Here is a 26,035-nt window from a genome sequence, read left to right on the forward strand (position 1 = left end):
ACCTATTCGTATTTCAGGGACCAATAACCTGTGGCTCTGATACCAACTGTAACATCCCCAATCCGGGGTCAGGATTGGGTGTCACTAAACAACTTTAACTAATATAAACCTGTATATTAAAACAAATATATAGATAACCCCTCATTATTCCGGATCGCTTACAGGTTGTGGTATGAAACAAAGAATCTTAGCTTCTAAAATTAAAATAACTAAATACAATTTTATTACCTCTTTCCTAACTTCCTCGTATTATTTACTCTAACACCTCCAAATTCCTTCAGTTGGGATCTCTCCACTTTCGCTGTCTATTAAGAGATATTCACTTTTGTCTTCATTTGATACTGAAAGAAATAAGAATTCACAAAGCAAAAGTGAGCCAAAAATGCCCAGCAAGTATCATAATTGGTTTCTAGGTATCAGATTAAAGAAACTTCTGGAAACAATTTTTAAATGATTTCAAAAATCTATATTTATTTAAAACAGTTGATCGAATAAAACATCGACCCTCAATAGCCTTTAATCATAAATCACATTCACTGTAAAAGAAAGTGAACGTTTCACTGATTCATTTCTTGAATCAAATCTTCGTTTGTTTTTATAACCATAACTTTTCAAGAAGGAATGTGATGCCCTCCAAACCCGGTCAGAAGTTTGGGGTCCACAACACACACACACACCATATTTAAACCTACTTACCATAATCAAGGATCACAACGGTGTAAAGTACGTCCACAAGCCACAATCTTATTTATTACAAACGTACAAAATCCAAATTTATTTATCTTACATCTGAAGTCAAACTTTATTAAAACTTTTAGCACGCACTAAGCCACACAACTTCTGCTAGCTTATTCCATTTCAACTTAAAAACCTAGCTGTCATACTCTACCAGGGATCCTCTCCATTACCAGTTTCCTTCTTAACTGGAAAAGAACATAAACAGATTCGCAAGAGTGAGCTAACTAGCTCAGCAAGTCATAATGATAACACTGAGATTAAATAATGATCAATTAAAATGATATAGAGAATCAAGTTTCTTGATAAAAAATAATTAGAATTGGATATTCACTTTTATTTTAAAAACCAAGGTTAGGCTACTGATCAGTCACACACTAACCCCGACGAAGGCTCCCAGCTTTGCTCTATATACAGGATCCAAGGCATACATTGGCCTATTATGACCATGAATCTGGTCTGACCACGAAACTAGTCCATATATAAAAATAATCCAATTTTATAATAATAATATGATAAACGATGTAATTCAATAGATTGAACCATAAACAACATTTATCTTGAAGCATAAGGTGATTCACAACACCAGGAAGGTATAATAATGTAAACAAGAAGATTGACCTTCAATCCAGGGAAAGAATCAGAGTGCAGAAGACCAAGGGTGCAAAGATTACAAGGAATGGTCTTCTATTATACAAGGCATAAAGGTTCTTCTAATAAAAAATCTCATATCAAGTATCAGTATGCGGTAGATATGTATTTATAGAGTAGTATCGGATATGTGTGGTTCGTATCCAAGAATTCAACAATCAATGGTTTACAAGAAATCAGGCTCATGACTCAAGATCAATAAGAATCAGGGTTTAGAGTTAAGTAATTCAAAGTACTTGCAATATAGAATAGGAACTACTGGGAATAATTGTAACATAATGAAAAAAATTCAAAAGTATTTACAAGTATACTACAAGAAAGTTCAGGGACACTTGCCTTATCAATTCGCTTTCACTTCACTAACACTTGTCAATTGGTTCCCACTCACTAACCACTTGTTTTCCTTCTTTACATCTCGCTTCCTCTATTAGACATCACATATACTCATCAACACAACTTCTCATCTCATTCTATTTGATATAAAATTCTATCTACCATTCGTTTCACCCAAACTTACAGCAAAACACTCAAACAATGCACATATAATTATATTCTACAGCAATCAGATCACATATGGCACATAGCACATAAAATATTTGATCGAAATAAATTTTCAAAGAAGATTCGGTGTCAAAATGATTTTCCAAGTATTTAATACGAATTTTTGAACATTTTTTCGGAATTAAAATTGGACTCCGAATCATTTTATAATTAAATAATAGGGTTCGAACACCCGAATTTGACTTTAAAATAATTTTATAATAATTATCGAGCTTTGAAAATAATTTAAAATAATATTTTACAGCTCAAAACTATTTTCCATAATTTTTAAATCAAAAAAATAAGTAAATCAAATTAAATAATTAATTAAAATCAATTAATAATTAATTAAATCAATTAATTTTTCAATTAATTGACCAATTAACTAAATAATTATTAACTAATTAATTCATATTTATTTTTCAATTAAAAATAATTTTTGGAATTAAAATAATAATTTTTAACATTTTAAAATAATTAAAACAATTTTCTGAAAATAAATATAAAAAGATAATACAATTTTTGAAAATAAATAAAACAGAAATCAATTTTTTATAAATTTTTTAAAACGTCAGGGACTAAAATGCAAACCGGGTAAAACTATAGAGGTCAATCTGTAATTTGGTCGTCCCCGTTGTCGGTTACCGGCCGGACGCCATTAACGGCGATCCGGGCTTTTCCAACGACATCATTACCGTCCAGAACAGCTTCAAATTAATAGGGGATGATCTTTGAGATGCCAAAAACACAAATATGCAATCAAATCATTCTAACAATCAACAAAACGGCCGGAATCATCGCCTGAAAATTCCGCCACTGTCTGGGAGCAGTTTTCCGGCGAGGCTCGATTGGGAAAATCCATGAATCGTTTGTTAGCTAGCTATATATCATTCGATTTGTTTTTAAACGATCTACATCATGGTGTAATCAATTTCAACCCATAACCCTTAAATCAAAAACGCTTAAATTCCAATTAAGAACATTCAAACACATTAACCCTAATTTTAGTTTTCCAGAATCAAACACACTTTTCTACATGTTATTGAACTCCAAATTTGACATATAATATACCAAAATTACCAGAAAGAAAAGATCTGCATGATTATGCCATCAAATCTATCAAAAACATCAAGAACAAAAATTCCTAATTTAATCTATAATTAATTCGAATTAAAACAATTAAATAAGAAAAATACCTTGATTTCAGTGCAAAAACAGATGATTAATTCAGAAAGAGGTTTTCGAGAGCTTCGTTTTAATATATTGCACGCCCGAATCGGAGTTCGATAACGTCTTTGTTTGTGCGATTGATTTTCAAGAATATGGTATTTTAATAGGGTTTTCTCTGGTTTTCAGGGGTTTGTACTGTCTGATTATAATTATACAAGTGAAATGAAATAAGAAAAGGGATATTTATATTTACGGAATATTTGTACGTTCTAGATCGTGTTGGATCGATAAATAAGTTATTTTGCCGCTAAGTAACTATAAATACGATCGTTTTGGATGAACATTATCCTGTTTTGGATAAGCACTATCCTGTTTTGGATAAGCACTATTCTGTTTTGGATAATTATCAAAACTGGGCTTTTAAAAAATGATTTGAACGAAGATAATGTTATCGGAAAGGGTTAGCGTATCGAAAATATTGCGCCGGGCAGCGCATGGATCAAACCGTAATCCGGATCAAAAAAGTCAAAACATGGAAAATGTCCGAAATTACTAGATTAGGTTAGGAAGGAGTTTTCGGAAGAGTTTTGGGTTGTAAAAACGTAAAAACGGTTTAGGTTGGACGATTCCCGACTTTATAAAATAATTTTATAATTATTCATAAAATAATTAATAAATTCATAAATCAATATTAAATCATATCATACTCCAAAAAGTACTAGAAAAATACCTTAATTATCTTTTATTCTGGACATAATAAAATTAACATACCTACACTTTACCACATATGAACATTCATATAACAACACCAATCATTAGATAATTCACCAAAAATCATATAAAATCACATAAAAATCATTTATTGCTAAAAATAATAACACGTCATGTCCCGGATATTACATCCTCCCCCCTTAAAAGGATTCTGTCCTCAGAATCTCCTAAGTAAACAACTGAGGGTACTTTTCTCGCATATCACTTTCTAACTCCCAGGTTGATTCTTCAACCTTTGCGTTTCTCCACAATACTTTTATTAAATTCACAACTTTATTTCTCAATACCTTCTCTCTCTTTTCTAGAATCTCTATTGGATTCTCTACATACAATAATTCTGCCTGAAGTTCTATCGGCTCACACTCAATTACATGCCTAGAGTCTGGATTATACTTCTTAAGCATCGATACGGGAAAAACATTATGAATATGCTCCATGTGCGGGGGTAACGCCAACTCTTATGCCACCTTGCCAACACGTTTCAAAACTTCAAAAGGTCCAATGTATCTAGGACTCAACTTCCCTTTCTTTCCGAATCTCGATAATCCTTTCCACGGTGACACTTTCAGTGACACTAAATTTCCTTCTTCGAATCCATATCCTTTCTAAAATGGTCTGCATATTTACTTTGACGATCTTGTGCTGTAATTAGCCTTCTCTGAATAACCTCAACAACTTCCTTGGTCAGCTGTACCAACTCGGGTCCAAGTATCTTACGTTCTCTGACTTCGTCTCAATATATTGGTGATCGACATTTGCGTCTATAATGAGCTTCATAGGGAGGCATTCTGATACTGGCATGATAACTGTTATTGTAAGCAAACTCTACTAAGGGAAAATGCTCGTCCCAATTGCCTTTGAAATCAATGGCACACATACGTAGCATATCTTCGATTGTTTAGATTGTTCTCTCGCTTTGGCCGTCCGTCTGCAGATGATAGGTCGTGCTCATATTTAACTTAGTTCCCAAACATTCTTGGAAACTTCTCCAAAATATTGAATTGAATCGTGGATCTCGATCAGACACGATAGATACAGGGACTCCAAGACGCATTACTATTTCCTTTAAATACATGTGAACCAACTTATCTAGGGAAAATCTTTCATTGATAGACAAGAAATGCATTGATTTGGTTAGTCTGTCCACTATCACACAAATAGCATCGTGGTCCACTTTCGTCCTTGGTAAGCCAACTATGAAGTCCATAGCAATGTGCTCCCACTTCCACTCTGGAATCTCTAGTGGCTGTAATAATCCACTTGGTCTCTGGTGCTCCGCCTTAACTCTCTGACACGTGTAGTATTTGTTAACCCATTTCGCAATTTCTCTCTTCATGTCTGGCCACCAATAATTCTCTTTTAAATCTCTTTACATCTTGGTACTCCCCGGATGAATGGAATACCTTGAATTGTGAGCTTCTTGTAGAATTTCATTCTTCAATTCTGCCACTGGTGGTATCCAAATTCTGGATGAAAATCTGAGAATACCTTGATCGTCATTTTGAGTGCATAACTCTTCTCCAATCAACCGATTGATATCCTGATCCATTATTTCCTCTTGGCACTTTCTTATATTTTCTTACAATTCTGGTTGAAAAGTCATACTATACATCTTTGCTTCATCAGGTTTGCAAATTCTGACTTCCAAGTCCAATTTCTGAAATTCCTTATATAATTCTTCAGGTATCGTCGACATGTTCAGCCTTTCTTTTCTACTTAATGCATCTACCACCACATTCGCTTTTCCTGGATGATAGTTAATCGTGCAATCATAGTCTTTGACCAACTCCAACAATCTCCTTTATCTTATATTAAGCTCCTTTTGCGTGAATATGTACTTCAAACTCTTATGATCCGTATAAATCTCGCATCTTTCTCCATATAAGTAGTGTCTCCAAATCTTTAAGGCGAATACTATCGCTGCTAGTTCCAAGTCATGAGTAGGATACTTCTGCTCATGAGGTTTCATTTGTCTTGACGCATACGCAATGACTTTATCATTCTACATCAAAACACAACCTAATGAGAAGCATCACTATAGATTACGAAATTCCCTTGATCATCTGGAAGTGACAAAACAGGTGTCGTGATTAGCCTCTTTTTCAATTCTTGAAAACTTTCTTCGCACTTCTCATTCCATATAAATTTCTCATTTTTCCTGGTAAGATTCGTCAAAGGCGTCGCAATCTTCGAGAAATCTTGAACAAATCATCGATAATATCCTGCCAGTCCTAAGAAACTTCTCACCTCTGTTGGTGTTTTTAGCCTTTCCCAATTTATAACAGCTTCAACCTTCGCTAGATCTACTTTGATCCCTTCATGACTTACCACGTGTCCTAAGAATTGAACTTCTTGTATCAAAAATTCGCACTTCGAAAACTTTACATATAACTTCTTCCTTCTCAAAATTTCCAAAGTTGTCCTTAGATGCTCCGCGTGGTCTTCCGTTGCCTTTGAGTAAATCAAGATATCATCAATAAACACAATGACAAACTTGTTCAGATATTCCTTGAAAATTCTGTTCATCAAGTCCATAAATGATGTTGGGACATTGGCCAATCCAAAAGACATCACTAAGAATTCATATGACCGTACCTTATTCTAAAAGCTGTCTTTGGTATATCTTCAGGTTTAATCTTCAATTGGTGATATCTGGATCTCAAATCAATCTTAGAGAAGTACTTGGCTCCTTTCAGCTGATCAAACAAATCATCAATTCGAGGTAATGGATACTTGTTCTTGATCGTAAGCTTATTGAGTTCTTGATAGTCGATGCATAATCTCATGCTTCCATCTTTCTTCTTAACAAATAGTACCGGTGCACCCCCATGGGGATACACTGGGTCTAATCACTCCTTTATCCAATAATTCTTATAATTTCTTTGCCAATTCCTTCATTTCCACTGGCGTCATTCTGTATGGGGCCTTAGATACTGGTTCCGTTCCAGGTGCCAAGTCGATTGCAAATTCAATTTCTCTATCTGGAGGAAGTCCTGGTAATTCGTCTGGAAATACGTCTGGAAATTCATTTACCATTGGAATGTCTTCCAGTTTTGCTGGCTCCTGACTTCTATCTATCATATATGCAATGAAATGCTCGCATCCTTGCTGTAGTAACTTCTTAGCTTGAATCATCGTCAAGAACTTCTTCGCTTATCTCTGGCCTCTAAACATCACTACTTTCTCATCTGGTGTCTTCAATATTACTTTCTTCTTACGACAGTCTATCTGAGCATCGTGCTTAAATAGCCAATCCATTCCTAAAATAACGTCAAACTCTCCTAACTTAAATGGTAATAAGTCAGCATCAAACTTATGGCCAGTAATCTCAATCTCACAGCTCTTACACACTTGGTTAATAGATACATGCTCCTGATTTGCTAATTTTACCATCATAATCTCACTTAACAATTCAACCGGATAATTCAACTTATCAACAAAACCTTGCAAAATAAATGATCGAGTCGCTCCTGAATCTACTAGCACTTTAGCACAGAAGGAGTTCACAGTAAGCGTACCTGCCACAACATCAGTATCCATGATAGCATCCTTCACAGGCATGTCATAAACTCTAGCTCTGGGAGGGTCATTCATTGTTGGAGTAGCTCCCATGATACGCAATGTGTTGTTGACTGGAATTGGTGCCTTGCAATCCCTTGCGATATATCCTGACTTCCTGCACTTGAAACAAGTAAATCCAATTGCTAGAACCTTGCATGCCTGATTCTTGGTAGGCTGGTCCTTGTTGACTGGCTCTCTGGCTGGCTGATTACGGCACTCCCTTGAATAGTGCCCCTTCGGATTGCATCTGTAGCAGACCATACTCAACTTGTTATAAACTCCACCATGTTTCTTTCCACAGACTTGACAGTCTGGTATAGCTGGCCTTTGCTGGGTTGGCTGGTTCCCAATGGCTGGGCGGTTACCTTGGCCTCCGTTGCCTGCATTTTGTCTGTTAAAATTTCTTCTGGGAGGGAACTTGCCCTTCCTTTGATTAAAATTTGGAAACTTTCCTGCTTGGGACTGTCCTTCACTTCCCTCAAACTTCCTCTTCTTACCTTCCTTCTCCTTCTGAGAGATTTCACTTTCCGTCTCCACAATCATAGCCTTCTGCACAACTCCCGCATACGTGTCCAACTCAAATATGGCCACCTTCCCTCGGATCCATGGCTTGAGTTCTTGCTGAAACCTTTTCGCTTTCTTCCTATCAGTGTCCACATATGATGGCACAAACCTAAATAATTTCTCAAACTTACTTTCATAATCTGCCACTGACATAATTCCTTGCATTAGCTCCAGAAACTTCAATTCCATTTGATTCTGAACAAACTGAGGGAAATACTTTTCTAAAAATAGCTCCTTGAATCTATCCCACGTAACATCATCCGTACCTTCCAACATCTTAACAGATTCCCACTAGTAGGTGGCTTCATTTTTCAGGTAGTAACTTACAAACTCAGACTTCTGCTCATCTCTCACTTTGACTAAGGCAAACGCCTTCTCAATTTCCTTTAACCAGACTTTTACCACAATAGGATCTACAGAACCCTTAAACTCTGGTGGATTCACCGCATGAAAGGTCTTAAAGGTTACATGAGGGTTGGTCTGCCTCTGTTGTTGTTGAGTCAGGTGAACTGTTTGTTGAGCCAAGATCTGAAGAATATGGGCTACAGTTGGGTCTATTGGACCTGGGTTGGCATTCTGATTGTTGTTGTCTTGGGTGTTGTTGTTGTTGTTGGTTTCTTCATTCTGGTTGGTGGAACGGGTATTTCTTCTGGGAGATATTTTCTGTAAAAAATCAACCAATTTATTTATCCTTTAAAACAAAATCTTTTTTATGAAAAGATTTTGTAAAATAGAAATTTATTTAGCCTTTAAAATAAAATCTTTTTTAGGAACTACTGGGAATAATTGTAACATAATGAAAAGAGTTCAAAAGTATTCACAAGTATACTACAAGAAAGTTCAGGGACACTTGCCTTATCAATTCGCTTTCACTTCACTAACACTTGTCAATTGGTTCCAACTCACTAACTACTTGCTTTCCTTTTCTACGTCCCACTTCCTCTATTAGACATCACATATACTCATCAACACTACTTCTCATCTCTTTCTATTCGATACAAACTTCTATATATCCTTCGTTTCACCCAAATCCGACGCACGGATTGAAACTTACAGCAAAAACAATCAAATAATGCACATATAATCATATTCTACAACAATCAAATCACATATGGCACATAGCACGTAATATATTTGATCGAAATAAATTTTCAAAGAAGATTTGGGGTCAAAATGATTTTCAAGGTATTTAATACAAATTTTTGAACATTTTTCAGAATTAAAATTGGACTTCGAATCATTTTATAATAAATAATAGGGTTCGAACACCCGAATTTAACTTTAAAATAATTTTATAATAATTATCAAGCTTTGAAAATAATTTAAAATAAAATTTTAAAGCTCAAAACTATTTTTCAGAATTTTTAAATCAAAAATAAATAATTAAATCAAATTAAATAATTAATTAAAATCAATTAATAATTAATTAAATCAATTAATCAATTATATTTTGAATTAATTGACCAATTCACTAATTAATTATTACCTAAAATTAATTAACTAATTAATTCAGATTTATTTTTGAATTAAAAATAATTTTTGAAATTGAAATAATAATTTTTAACATTTTAAAATAATTAAAACAATTTTATGAAAATAAATATAAAAAGATAATACAATTTTTGAAAAAAATAAAACAGAAATCAAGTTGTTATAAATTTTTAAAACGTCAGGGACTAAAATTCAAACCGGGGCAAACTACAGGGGTTAATTTGTAATTTGGTCGTCCTCGTCGCCGGTTATCGGCCGGACGCCATTAAAGACAATCCGAGCTTTTCCGGCGACACCAATACCGTCCAGAACAACTTCAAATTAGCAGGGGATGATCTTTGAGATGGCAGAAACACAAATATGCAATCAAATTATTCTAACAATCAACAAAACGGCCGGAATCATCCCCTGAAAATTTCGCCGCCGCCTGAGAGCTATTTTCCGGTGAGGATCAATTGGGGCAATCCATGAATCATTTGTTAGCTAGCTATATATCATTCGATTTGGTTTTAAACGATCTACATATGGTGTAATCAATTTCAACCCATAACCCTTGAATCGAAAACTCCTAAATTCCAATTAAGAACATTCAAACACATAAACCCTAATTTCAGTTTTCTAGAATCAAACACACTTTTCTACATGTTATTGAACTCCAAATTTGACATATAATATACCAAAATGACCAGGAAGAAAAGATGTGCATGATTATGCCATCAAATCATATCAAAAACATCAAGAGCAAAAATTCATAATTTAATCCATAATTAATTCGAATTAAAACAATTAAATAAGAAAAATACCTTGATTTCAGTGCAAAAACAGATGATTAATTCAGAAAGAGGTTTTCGAGAGCTTCATTTTGATATATTGCACGCCCGAATCGGAGTTCGATAACAACTTCGTTTGTGCGATTGATTTTCAAGAATACGGTATTTTAATAGGAGTTTCTCTGGTTTTCAGGGGGTTTGTACTATCTAATTATAATTATACAAGTGAAATGAAATAAGAAAAGGGCTATTTATATTTACGGAATATTATTACATTCTGGACCGTGTTGGATCGATAAATATGTCTTTTTTCCCCTAACTAGCTATAAATACGATCGTTTTGGATAAACATTATTCTGTTTTGGATAAGCACTATCCTGTTTTGGATAATCACTATCCTGTTTTGGATAATTATCAAAACCGGGCTTTTATAAATCGATTTGTACGAAGATAATGTTATCGAAAAGGGTTAGTGTATCGAAAATATTGTGCCGGGCCGCACACGGGTTAAACCGTAATCCGGATCGAAAAAGTCAAAATATGGAAAATGTCCAGAATTACCAGATTATGTTAGGAAGGAGTTTTCGAAAGAGTTTCGGGTTGTAAAAACCTTAAAAATGGTTGAGGTTGGACGATTCCCGGCTTTATAAAATAATTTTGTAATTATTCAGAAAATAATTAATAAATTCATAAATCAATGTAAAACCATATAATACTCCAAAAATTACCAGAAAAATACCTTAATTATCTACATTTTATTCTGGACATAATAAAATTAACATACCTAGACTTTACCACATATGAACATTCACATAACAACACCAATCATTAGATAATTCACCAAAAATCATATAAAATCACATAAAAAATCATATATTGATAAAAATAATTACACGTCATATCCCATATATTACAAGGAATACCATTAATGGCGATCAACAATAAATTAGACCAGACACTAGAACCAACATATGCACTATAACCTGCCGATCAGTCAGGATATTGCGCGAATCTATACCCAACTGTATAGACCCACTAACATATAGGGTACCCAGGCACTATGGCCTAAGAATCAAGGGTCCATCCATCTCTGGCCCTTAGGGTCCAGATCATTCCTGGCCCTTATCGTAACCATCTAGTTGTAGATTTTTTTGATGTCAAATCACTTTGATTTCAAAACATCCCGATTCAGGGTTCGCAAATAACCCGAAATAATGGGTATTTACTCAAGAGATCAATCGATAATCAAGGAACATAATCAAAAAGGTACTTGAATAAATAAGAGTAAATGTAGTGAAATATAAAAACATTTAACTATTCTGAACTTAGAATAGGAATCAAGTATATGCAGTATATCATAAGAAGGTTTAGGGATACTAACCTCAATTGATAATCCTCTAATCTTTAACTATCTGCAATATCACTCAGTCCTGATTTATCTGTATTCCCATTGACAGGCCACTTGACCTTTCTTATCATTCACCATTTCAGGTTTATCTCTATTCTGACTCCACTTGTTTTATTACTATACGTAATCAGGCTTTACTTTTACAATCTCTGTCTGGCTTTAAATGCCTCGCACTATGTGTATCTATCATGAAAAATATCATTCAATTAACTGACAATATATAATTATCTAGTCTATACGCTTATCCTTATCATCTACTCGCCCGATAATAATAGATAAGGATCATCTTTAATCATATAAAGTTTAATAGACACGTGGACTCATATTTCACATAACACCTAAACACATAAGGCATGTATCATATATTTCATATAATATATACCTCAGTTTGTCAAAACATTCGACTTGGTATGATCAAAACTGAAATCGAGTCGAAATACAATTTTATGATAATTACACGACTCAGAAACATTTACAAAATTAAGCGACCTTTCGAAACGAAAGATTTTATGTCTTGAAAGTATTTTTAATGGAAGCGGAATATTTTGAGTCTAGATGTGTTCGTTTCGTAATAAACGGACGAACGATCTATTTAATATGAATGTTTGAACATTTTTCAGAATTAAAACGGGGCTCCGAATCATTTTATAATAAAATAACAGGGTTCGAACACCCGAATCTAACTTTAAAATAATTTTATAATAATTATCGAGCTTTGAAAATATCTTTAAATAATATTTTAAAGCTCGAAACTATTTTTCGGAATTTTTGAATCAAAATAAATAATAAAATTAAAATAATCAATTAAAATTAATTAATAACTATTTTAATTAATAATCAATTAACATTTAAATTAATTGACCAAATAAATAATTAATTATCAACTAAAATTAATTAATTAATTATTTAAGATTTATTTTAAAATTAAAAATAAGTTTCAGAATTAAAAATATTTATTTTTGGAATTTTAAATAATTAAACACAATTTCTGAAAATAATTATAAACAGAAATATAACTTTTGAAATTTTTTAAAACAGAAATCTGATTTTGTAAGTTTTTAAATTTACAGGGGGTTAAATGTAAATATGAGAAAAGAACGATGGCTAAACTGCAATTTAGCCATCGTCTTCCTCCTTCGCCGACGATGGGCGAGGAAATTAACGGCGACCATCCCCCCCCCCGCCTGAAGCTTTCCAGCGAGTCAAAACACCACCAGAAATCACTTAAATTTTCAGGGAATGATCCTCTCAACTACAGGAACATTCTGCAGGGTTGTAATCATCAAATAACAAGGATTTTGATCGGAAAAATTCAAGCAAAACAACCATCTCCGTCATGTCCCAGTTTCAGGAGAGACTATTTGGCTATCCTCCGTTCAACGATCTACTCATTCGTGCCCTCAATTTCAACACATAACCCCAAACAAAGAAATACCCAAATTCCAATTCAGAACATTCAAACTCCATAAACCCTAATTTTTGAATTCGAGAATCAAACTCAATTTTCTATATGTTATTGAACTCCAAATTAATCATATAATACACTAAAATGACCAGGAAGAAATTATCTACATGATTATGCCATCAAATCATACCAACAACATCAAGAACAAAAATTCCTAGTTTAATTGTCAAATAATTCAAATTAAAATAAATAAATAAGAAAATCACCTTAATTTATGCACTAAAATGGTTGATTGATTCAGAAAATACTTTTCGAGAGCTTCGATTTGATATATTGCTCACTTGAATCGGAGTTCTATAACGCCTTCGTTTGTGAGTTTGATTTTCAAGAACGTAACGAATAATTAGGGTTTTCTCTGTATTTTATTGGTTTTAATTGACTGATTATGATTATACGAATAAAATAAGAAAAAAAATAGGCTATTTATATTTATGGAAAATTGGTTCGTGTTGGATCGTATTGGATCGATAAATTAGTTACTTAGCCGCTAAGTAACTGCATAAACGATTCGATTTGATACCCGGTTTGGATACCCGTATTGGATAATTATCCAAACCGGGCTTCTTATAAAACATCTTACACGAAAAATAATGTAATACTATCTCGTCTTTCAAGAATACGGGTTTTTTGATTTATCGAAATGATTATCGTATCGAAAATTTTGTGCTGGGACGCGCACGGATCAAACCGTAATCCGGATCGAAAAATTTAAAACACGGAAAATGTCCGGAATTGTCAGATTAGGTTAGGAAGGAGTTTTCCGAAGAGTTTTGGGTTGTAAAAATTCAAAAACGGTTGAAGTTGGATGATTCCCGTCTTTATAAAATAATTTTGTAATTATAAAAAAATAATTAATAAATTCATAAATCATTATAAAATCGTATAACACTCTAAAAATTACCAGAAAAATACCATAATCATCTATATTTTATTCTGAACATAATAAAATTAACATACTTATATTTTACCACATATAAACACCCACATATCAACACCAATCATCAGATAATTCACCAAAAATTCACATAATAATCAAATATTAATTATCAATTGATTAAAATAATTGTACTATATTTCCCGGATATTACAGCAGCTCTCAAGAACATCAATATTTCTTGAGAAAGTTTGTAACAGTTTTTATCAGAAATATAAAGAACTGTTATATTTTTATATTTGTTCAAAACACTTATACAATTGTATCCAACCCCCCTTAAACAATTGTATTATTACTGGGCAACATCTTTGGAGATGACAACAAATGTTTTCATTACGGGACAAGCTATACAGAAAAAGGGATGTCATCATGGATTCAACAATTGTTATCACTGATAACAACTAATCATCGGTGTCACTGATAATAGTTGAAGCATCTTTCTTGCTAAAGAATCAAGGCACAAATCCTCTTATTAGACAGTTCTGCATCAAAGGACAAAATTTCTATTCAATGAAGGATTAGTGTCTCATCTTAAGAAAAAAAGGTTGAGAAGCTTGCTCTTATTAAGAGTAAGGAAAGATTATGCTCATGGCTAGACTGGAATCTCAAGAAAGGTAAAGTCAATGGTTTCTACTGGAAAGCTTCATCTGAAAAAAGTTTAGCTATGGTATTAAAAGCTCTCACCTTTGAACAACAACTCAAGGAACTCTTTTGTGGAAAGGGGTTAGTGAGAGGAATGCCTCATCTGGAATTCAGAAGGATAAAATTTGTGAGGAATGTCAGAAAAGAGAATTCAAAGACACATCACATTAAATTTAAGATATAGTTTAGTGATGATTGATGACTACTCTTAACACAAAGGTGATGTTCGTGCATTCTCAAGACAGGACATTACAGATGGTGATTCATCATATCTGAAGATCAATCTAGAAGAAATTGTAAAAGAAATGATCTTATGCTCAGATAATGGGACTGAAGTCAAGAAGCAGTTCTGATTAATATCTGTAACATCAAGAATATTTTGAGACATATTCAGCACTGGAAGCTCTGTGTCAAAATGGAGTGGTACAAGAGAAGAGTCGGAACTTGATTAAAGCAACAAGGAAAATGTCAAGCTAATCAAGACTTTTGAAATACCAAAGGGCTGAAGCAGTCAATACAATTTGCTACAAGTAAGATCAGGCCTTGATTACGATGTATACATCAAGATCACTAATGAGTTAATGACCAATAGAAGAAAAAACTGGATAACCTGAAAGTGTTTGGAGAGAATGTTCTATAGAAGCAAACAATGAAATATTTTCAGTTATTTGAAGATCTTGGCATTTGCAGCTAAGACTAGTTATGATATTTTTCATGGCTACTCAATGGAGTTTACAACCTATATGGGAAATTGTGGTTGGTCAACAGAAGGTGATAGACAGTCTAAATGCATAGTTCAACAACTCCATGTTCCAAGTTGTTACATGAGAAATTAATGGTATTGATGATTTATATCCGAGCAATGGAATGGCAGTGTATTACACAACTCATTACTTCAATGAAGCCAGTCAGCAATGGTAAGGATATTCAGGAAATCCCAACAACAGCTTAGGAGGAATAAAAGAAGGATCAAGTAGTCACACTCAACATCACATTGTAAATCAAGAGGGCACTACAAGAACATATTTACTGAGATAAAGGGTTTGATGTCAATATTATTCTTAGAGTCTAGTTCTTAAGTGATCCAGATGTGGAGTAATGATTAGCAGAGCTGCTGAGTATGAATGATTATTTCTTTAGTTTTTTATCTGAAGAAGAAACTAAGAAAGTTACAGACTCTCTGATAGATCCGGATTGATTGGGTGATTACAAAGCAAGATGAACTCAATCAGTCAACAAGCAGATTGTAGGGAAGCTGGTATCCAAACCAAATGACAATTCTGTAATTGGTACAAGGATAACCAGAAGTCAAAACTGGATGAAAATGGCATTGTTACGAGGGACAAGGCCAAACTGGATGCTAGGTTATTATCAGGAAGCAGTATCTAACAAAAAGCACCAGTGATGAGACTTGAGGATATTATGACATATCAAACACCTGATGCACATTCAAACTTAAAATTTCACTCTAGTAGATGTGAACAAGTGAACTCCTGGTTGGTGAGTCAAAAGAAGAATTTAATGCACAACAATTCATGGACTTTGCAGTTGCAGATCTATTGGACTCTATATATCTCTTCTTCACAAGCTCACTTCAGGTTGGTATGAACTAGTATACTACTCAGGAAATTGTCAAGGACATGGTATGGCACTCTTACTGAAGTTACAGTTAAATATGAATGAGTAGAGTCGTCATATTAATAACTCTCTTTATCACTAGGCACAAACATAATGTTATATAAGTGTAGTTATAAATGTTCTCAAGATGCCAAAGTGCAAGGTTCCAAGTGGATCCTAGAGAATTCAATCTTATAGCTATTAACAAGATTATTAGATATCTTAAGGGACTACCAACTCATGGAGTAAAGTACCCTAAAGATATTGTGCTTAATATGTTTGGCTATATAGATATAGATTATGCAGGTTGGAAAGACAAAAGAAGCATCTCTAAAGCTCTCAACTTAAGTGACAGGAGAGCATGTCTTTTAGACAAAGAGTCACTTGCAGAAACACTTATTAAATCACTTGTTAAATTTAATCTTTCAAGAATGGTTTGTAAGTGTGGGATATCATTCATTGCATATTAGTTGGAAATCCCATTTGTAAGGAATTCTTAATATAAATTCACAAGTATTAAATCTTCAATATTTAAAGGACTTGTGAATTTATCAGTAATCCGGTACCTCGTACTTAGTGCTACTATCTTGATTATCATTATTACAACATCATATACATTTGTGGTAGTTAAGTATTATAGCATTAAGTATGAATATTATTTTAATAGATTTAAATTATGATGGTAGACAATTTCATTCCATATTAGTCTCATAATTTAAATTATATTAAAATAATATGCAACATAGTTATTTGTATCTTGTACGAATAATTGTGATACTTTTAGTATTAGTGATATTATTTAGAATTTCTGTATCAAATAATCGATGCTTATTTCTAAAATCACTAATATTGAAAGTTGAAGTATTTTTTAAGTTATGTGTATAAAACTCTCAATATTTTATATGCTTAAAAAGTATTTCTAAAATTACTAATTATCCAGAGAGTGATTGCCATGTATATAAGTCATATAATCTATTGGTAATTATTCAAGGATTATTATAAATATTTAAGTTCTAGTATCTAACTTATAGATATTTAGTATTTATTTATTTATTATTTAATTTAGGTAGTTTGGATTATGGAAATTTAAGCAATTCAATGATTTTATTTGCTCCATAATTCAAACTAAGTTAAAATAAATAAGCGGCATGATTGATTATAACTAAATCTGTCAACAATTGATATCTAGCATATTGATTATAACTTATGTGTTATAAGTTAATTATGAGATTTTGGTTTTAGTGAATTTAGCAATGTTTACATCTCAAGAATTTACTAAAATCAGAATCATGATTGTAGCATGATTAGTTGTGTACTAATTTTTGACTTATATCAGCTAATAATATTTAGTTAAGAGTTTAACAATGAACTAATTGTGAAGTATTAGTATTTGTGGTATTGCTTAAAACTTCTCTAAGTAATCAGTTGGTTAATGTTACCTTATTATTGAACCAATATTATTTGATATATTACAGTTATTAGGAGTTAACAATTGTATAGTATATGAAATTGAATGCTAATGTCTATTTAATAGATAATTGGTATTTAATTCATTGATATCTTATTTTAATATATTTGAATTATGATGTTAGACAATTCCATGACAAATCAGTTTCATGATTTAAATTATATTAAAATAGGGTGCAACATAATATTGGTATCTAAAGTACTTGAAAAGTATCATTCAATGATATATTGTTAATATTTTGTTGCAGATAATTGTGAGATTTTAAGTTTTAGTGAATTTATATGCTTTTCTATATCTGAAAGATTCACTATAATTTGAAATTATCAACATAGTCATTCTTATCAAGATTATTTATCAATAAACAATGTTGTTGATTATAATTTTATAAAGATAGATTATTGAGCTATTTATATGAATGAGAATTGCTTAGACTTTACCCTAAGTGATCAATGATCTAACAAAAAGTCATTCATATTAAAAGACATAATCTTTCTTTCTCTTCTTGATACTGCTAAGTCATCAGTCTGTGTCTTATCAAATCTAGGCATAAAAATAGACTCATGCACTCGAACAGTTTTAAGAGAAAAATCAAACTTCTTTCTACAGCGGTGGTTGCTTATTTCGTTAAAATCTTTTGAAATCACTATTGTACATCATTTCTCTCAAAAGATTAAATGCATAATTTTCATTCATTATAGATCTTAAGTGCATTTTATCTCTATATTGCCATATGTTCTGTGACAGGTTCAGCCTCCAATGACCTTATTTCATTTGATAGTCATGAGGTGAAAACCCACAATTCTATCCTAGACTATAAAGACAAACACAGAAACATAACCAACCAACACTCTTTTACCACTAAAATGAAGTATAAATGAGCGTGAGGGAGAAAGTTCCTTAGTGCACCACATAAGGATGGTTCTGAAGTCAACCCAACAGTTCCGTCTCCTACAAAATTGAGTAATATTAAAACTGAGGCAATTGCTAGCCCCCATACATCTTCTCAAAAAGATATAATGGCTGAAAAGGCACAAAAACAGTTACTAGATTCATCCTCTCAACAGGGTGCGTCTATTGAAATTCTCATGTCGGCCAGGGTATCCGATGTAGTGTCACCACCTCAAACATAAACAATTCTTAATGCACAAGGATAGGTTACACATATAAAGGAAGAGTTGATGGAAACAAGAGTTTCGACCATTTCACGGTCATATTCGATTAATCAAGGTTCTTAGTGGACCAATTGCCTTTACAGATGTAATGAGATGATACTATCCAATAGCCATATGTCAGTGGTCAGTGTCTACCTCCCCAGGTTTAAATCCCCCGGATGCATATGTGGATATTGGATCTGATATAGGTGCAGATCAGAAACTTGTTGATAATGATTCAGATTTACCTGATGAGTCACAAGGAAATGTCTTCACATACATTAGAATGGAACTTTGATCTTTATGCTAAATTCTTTGGATCATTTTTTACCTTCCCAGAGTTTAAATCTGGAACCTTAAAAGGGAAACAAGAAACTTTTAGATTATGACTCAGATTCATCTGACGAGTCTAACAAGGATAGGGATTTGCGAACTCCCATTGCACCACCCGTGACCTCCTTAAGGATGGCTAAGGTGATTCTATTTGCAAGTACAACTGGATTTTGGAGCTATGAGAGGAGTAATACACTTGTGAGAATGATTGTAAACATGAGCGGATAGAAGAGTAAAACACTTGTGAGGGAGATGAAATAGAATCACACACTCATAGTGAGGAATAAAGAGAAACACCATATCTCATTCCCTATCCCTAAACACTGGTTCTTGTTACTTCGGGTCTCGAATCTGTTTATGATTGGAACCTAACTCTTAGGGACCTAACATTTATAGATTGGATTATAATACTTTGGGACCTAACAAGTTCGGGAGCTAACAATTGGTAACAATTGGTGATCTCACAGTTGGGAGGTATATGGAGTTAGGGATATTTGTTAACAGGATGATCAGCGGTGAAAGTCATTTTTGTAGCATTTAAAGTAACATGGTTGATCATACTATGACTTTTTATTTCTTCTCCAATCATGTAAAATATAAGAACTCCTTCAGACAACAAAATACATTCATTCTTTAAGGGGGAGATAAATGCCTATATAATAGTTTGGAGGATTTCTCAACTAAAGGGGAGAAATAACAGACAGGAGGAAAAAGGTAAAGCACATGTACACTACACCACACCATTGTTGTTTGAAACAACGGATCGTATTGTACGGGAGAGAGGTGGTAAACACGAAGGTGATTTCCTAGTTATCAGAAGAATTGGTTTGGTTCATCACTGTTCTTCATAAGGGGAGAAGCTATTTTCCAAAAGGGGAGTACCATTGGTTTTTATCTACGGATCCTATTGTACGGGAGATGTGTTAAATGAAGGTGATCTCCTTTAAGCAGTTGATTCTCATAGGTGTAGAAGCAAGAGAGTTATGTTCTTCTCAATAGGAAATGTGGTTTTACAAAAGAAATTGTTGATGATTACTTCAAGACTGAGAAGTGTTATCTGGCATAGATTTGAAGAACCAAGGAAATGAAGATGAAACTACTTGAAGATCAGTTCAGTGCTAGAGGAACAAACATCTTTCATTTCAGTTACTCAAGAAATCTGGAAATGCAGTATTTGATCAAGAAAACCTATAGCATTATTTTCAAGCCCGGTACTTTACTTTTTCAAGTTGTCAGTTGACTTATCCTCTCTATTTAATTTTTTTTTTAGGTTTAACAATCAAATAGGGGGAGATTATTGGTGAGTCTGCGTAGCGGTATGAATAGTTAGATGATAACTCGATACGAGAACAACACCAGAACATGTCAGGTTAATAATACTACGACTACACAAGAAATCAGAAGAAAAGAAGACAAGGAAAATACAAAGAATCAAAAGGTTAGAAGAAATCTTGAAGTCTATTCACAGATCTCTGAAAGAAGTTAATTAATATGATCATGCCCCAGTGAAGAATAAAGGTTAAAGACTTTCAGGGTTTCAGAAATAATGCAGATTTGGTGTATAAGTGCTACTAGAAGATTTCGGTGTATTGGCATTGATTGAAGATAGACAGTGTTCGAAGCATAGGAATCTGAAGAATTGAAGACATGGTATTGATAGAGGTTCAAGAAGACAACTGTAGTCTTGAAATTATACTCACTGACAGGAGTTCATTTATATGTTCAAGCATCAGTGAAGAATAGTGAATGAAGTATTCAAGATTGCAGTAGCGATGAAGACGTTGTCTAAAGTACCAGAAAGGATTCCAGTGAAAGCATAATTGTTTATTGACAGTGTCTGAAAAGATAAAGTTGTTGCAAGCTTAACAATATAATCAAGGCCATAATACGAAGACCTGAATTAAAGTTAGTCTCCTGGGAACCAGACCAGTTGCACTAGGCGTCAAGAACTCGTAAAAGGAATCTGGGTATTATTTTTAGAAAAATTGTTAAGTTAATGAATGTACTTGGATTGAACGTTTATCTGTTAAAGTACGAGAAGAGGTGCGCGGAGTTTACAGCTAAACAGCTCGAGGGATTGTCCATGTTTAAAGTTCAATTGTTAACTTAAATAAATTTATTTAATGGACTTCAATATAATTTATTTAATAAACTTAAAATGATTTATTCTATAAACTTTAAATAAGTTTATTTCATAAATCTAAATTAGTTTATTTATATAAGTTATATTTAAGTTTATTTTATAAATTAATTTAGTTACAATTTAAACTAAAAGAAAATGAAAAAGAAAACAAAAGAAAAATAAAACAAAAGAAAATAAAAGAAAAAGATAACAAAAAGAAAAAAATCAAAAAACAAAACAAAACAAAAGAAAGAAAAAGGAAACAAAAAAATGAAAAAGAAAAACGAAAAAGAGAACAAAAAAAGGATTAAAAGAAAAGGGAAACCAGGGTGTTTGTTTTGTTTGTTAAGTACAAGAACCTGTACTAGTATAGGTTGCAAGTAACTATATTTGTTACTTGGTCGCAAGCAACAGAAGGAGTGAAAATTCTAAGGCAATATAATTCTCCTCCTGTAGTCCACTCCTGTGGTCGCAAGAAACTGTGAGCACAAGAATAAACTAAGGCAAAACTTGTACTTCCCAGTAGGTCGCAAGTAAGTTTTTGGCGGAATAAAAACTAAGTGTTGATTACCCTCTAGTTACAAGTAAAAGGAAGAGTACCCTGGTCGCAACTAACTTCTTAGCCACTACTTTATTGTATAATCAATTTATTTGTGTGGTTCATTTTTAGCCACACATTTAAATTGATATAAGTCTACACTCAAGTAGCAGATCAGCTCAGCAGTTCTGTTTATCTTCTTCTCCAAGAAAGAGAGCTGATAAAATAGAAGCAAAGATTTTCAGAGAAGTTCCGACACCTTGAATATCCGTTTAACTTTTCACCGGATTTCCACTACAATTCATCTGCTGTTCAGCAAAAAAATCCTAACAAATTATCGGCATGCCACTAGCAGTGCTCTCTAAAGTCGAATTCCACCCGCTATGTGTCAAAAAGCATTGAATGGAAGGGTGTTTCAGGACTCGTTCTTTGGAGCACCGGTTTGTCAGCCTGCCTCTTTCTCTTGTTTCAACCACAAACTACTGAGGTACCTTGGCTGCGTCGATAGCAATTATATCAGGCCCGACTATCCACATGAAGTACTTTTTGCTATTAGCCAGGCCTCATGCAAATTCAGTGAGCTGTTCAGCAGTCATGGTAGTGATACTGCCAAAATTCACATAAATAATAGAGTTTAGTTCTCTTTTGTCAAGCCAATCGATGCAGGTATCCTCTTCTTTCCACAAACTTGGGCCGATGGACTTAAGTCTGTTATCCTGAATTTGTTTCATCAATAAGTGTAGCGGTCCAATGGTATAGATATGTGGTTGACTGGCGAAAATTGCTTCCAAAATATCATGTTCAAGAGTGTCAAATGTGTTCATAATGACTGCACGAGCTTTACAAAGCGATGCAGTCATATCTATGAAGAAGTTAAGCATGATAGATATGCGAATCATAATACCGTGATGACTTGAATCCACGGAAGGGTAAGTTTGGGGGCGTCACATTTTCAAAAATTTCAAAAACAATGTACGAAAATAGAAGTTTTGAGAAAACAAATACAATTATTATTTGCCCAAATTTATGTTATTTTCAATTTTGTATGATTTTTTAAAGTAATTTAAATTTGAAAATTTGATATAACTAATTTAAAAAAAGAAGGTAAAATATAAAATATTTTCAAAAAATTCCAAAACAAGTAGGAAAACAAAATATTTTAGCAATAAATATTGTCATTTTTTATCCAAATTTATGTTATTTTCAAGTTTTTATAATTTTTAAAAGTAATTTAAATTTTAAAAATCAAATTAAGTAATTAAAAAAGGGAAAAATCTAAAATATTTTCAAAAAATTCCAGAAAAAATGTAGGAAAACATAAAGTTTGAGAAAATAAATACTGACCAAATTTATGTTGTTTTCAATTTTTTATGATTTTATAAAATAAATTAAATTTGAACATTAGAATTAAAAAAAAAGATATAAAAAATTTCAAATAATTACATAAAAATGTACGAAAAAAGAGGTTGGTTGGAGCATTTATTTCTCCTTCCACAATGATTTCATTGAGGAAGGAGTATAAAATACCAAAGTGCCAGTAACACGCGATGTAACACCCCCTTTCCCCAAGTAGAAACTTGTTGATACGGCTCCACCAAGAAGTCGTATCTAGTTGGAAAGGAAAACTCACCGATATTTCCCAGGCGGTGCCTGGTAATGGATTAACTTGTTCCAAGAATTTTACTTCCCGAGTGTTGGGTAAGTAATCAAAAACTCTTTTATCAAAACAACAACCTTGTTGCGAATATAAAATACACCACAGAGCCGGATCCCTCAGGTTTTGAGAGAGTATTTAAATCCTCTTCGAAAGGAATATCTTAAATATAAAAAAAATGAGTTTTGGGATCCGCCCTAACCTTTAAAAATCATTTTGAAGACTCGAAAACATTTTTAAGAATGTTTGGAGTAATGCTGATTTAGTAAAATAAATTAGTCCCGATATATTAGAAAATATCTGAATATTATTATTTAAATAATATTCCCATAAGGGTGATCCTTATAAAAATAATCGAGGTAGGAGTTTTAAAACTCATAATTGAAATGAATATTAAATAACCAAAGATATACTTATACGAAAGTAGGATCTTTATTTGAATAATCAAAAGTGAGTTTGATTATCGACACATTATTCTTTAATAAAATAAAGAATAGTAATTAGTAAATAATCGGAGTCATAAGTCCTCGAATGAATATTCAAATAATAATATTCATTAAATAAAATAAACGGAGTCATATGTCCTGGAATGAATATTCAAAATAATATTCATTAATAAAATAGACGGAGTCATAAGCCCTCGAATGAATATTCAAAATAATATTCATTAATAAAATAAAGTTATCGAATAAACCTTATTCGATTCATAGTTTTGAAAACTATATCTATATATACATATAAATATATATATATAATATACTCGGGAACATCGACTCCCGGTTTTAGAAAATGTTCACATTTGGGTCCCCTATACTAAGGGTATACGCAACTACTGCTTATCTCTAGCATATGTATTATGCAACTTATAAGCAATTGAATCAACAATATATATTAAGATTACAAAACAGACATGCATATATACCATATCACATGCTCCAATATATCGCAAGATTTGCTAATTAACCACCATGCATCTATCACAAGATAATGCATATACATATGTATACATCACAACAACAGTATAACGGGTAGAAAACTTGCCTGAGTGTTCCCGGATATACTTAAGCTTAGAGTGGGTCCGATAACCTATGAACAACAACATAAGTCGGAATTAAACCCCGGTCGCTTAAGAAACTAGACTTTAACCAATTGAACCCTAACGTTCGCTTATGGTCACTCCTACGCTTAACGAATCACATAAGTCGTTCGAGTACCCTCGGCTCCACCATTTTTAATAAATTAACCATTAAGAATTTTAAGACGATTCTTTCGTGATTACTCTACCAACTGCCTAATCCACTTTACATAATTGTTTCATACTCCAATTAGTCATTTAAGGGCCTTAACCAAGGTCTCAAAGTAAAGTGAGGGGTAAAGGTTCGTTCGTGAAACGTCGTTACTTAAAACGGTCGTTTCTCCTAAACCGTAAATCGGATCTAAGCGAACCACGTACCAAAACGAAGCTTACGACATGATCTAGCTAAACATGGCAAATTTAAAGATTGGTCAGTGAGTTATCTGGTACGAGATTCATGTACAACAGTCTAAGGAAAATGGGCATTGCGACGGCTATATTTACGAGTTTTCCAAGTTTCTCACTACACCAAAACCTCACCAAACAACCCACAATTATTAACACATCAAAACCTCAACTACATAATACTATACCAGTCCTTATTCTCCAGAGTCTTCATCTCAACCAACCACAATCAAGTTCTATTAACAATAACAAGATTCATTCACCAAATCACTCCAATTTCAAATCAAACTACTAATAATCAAATATCACGCTTCTCATCTTGAAAACCAACCATCAAACTTACTAATAGTAAAAGTAAAGGCTATGGTTTGAAGTTTATACCTTCCTTGGTAGGTGTTAAGTTGCTAGAAAGCCTTAGGGAGCCTCCTACAAGCTTGATCTTTCCAAAAAAATCAAGAACACAAAGTTAGGCTTTAAAATTTCTAAAAGTACGATTGAAAGAACTGTAAAAATGAGTGTCTTACCATGCTTATTTGGACGATACTTGTGAACAAGAGTTGTAGGACATCTCAATACCTTTCCAACGAGCTATAGAACACAACATTTGAGTGAGTATTGAAGGAGATATGACAATTTCAAGTTGCTGGATTTATTTTGGCCGAGTGCTTCTCTTCATGGGAGTAAAGTCAAATTTTTAATTTTTGTGTTATGATATTTTGCTTGGTTGATTTCCTTTTTGGCTTGGCAAATTATGATCTTTTACCGTGGTAACTTTTGCATGGCCAAGAATCAACCAACAACACACTTCTTTTTGTCATGCTTATGTCACCATGCTTGTGTCACCTTTTTAACACATGTCCTTTCCTTGTGGTTTGATGACATCATTCCCACTAACCTCTTTGATTAGCTTCTAATTACTTGGCTAATGACCGCTGATCTGTTATACGGTTCGCTTAACTTTCGTTTTCGT

The 26,035-nt window shown here is 33.0% G+C and overlaps 1 long non-coding RNA gene across 1 annotated transcript; it reads right to left on the bottom strand.

Annotated features, from left to right (window-relative positions):
- Positions 1–772: 772 nt before the first annotated feature.
- LOC141666967 (uncharacterized) lies at positions 773–25,722 on the bottom strand. The gene is made up of 3 exons (XR_012552438.1): positions 25,590–25,722; positions 25,447–25,504; positions 773–923 (listed from the first exon to the last, which is right to left on the bottom strand). It is a non-coding gene; the product is annotated as an uncharacterized LOC141666967 (long non-coding RNA).
- Positions 25,723–26,035: the final 313 nt, after the last annotated feature.

The sequence above is a fragment of the Apium graveolens genome, chromosome 1, assembly GCF_009905375.1.
Source record: "Apium graveolens cultivar Ventura chromosome 1, ASM990537v1, whole genome shotgun sequence".
Classification (NCBI taxonomy): Eukaryota; Viridiplantae; Streptophyta; class Magnoliopsida; order Apiales; family Apiaceae; genus Apium; species Apium graveolens.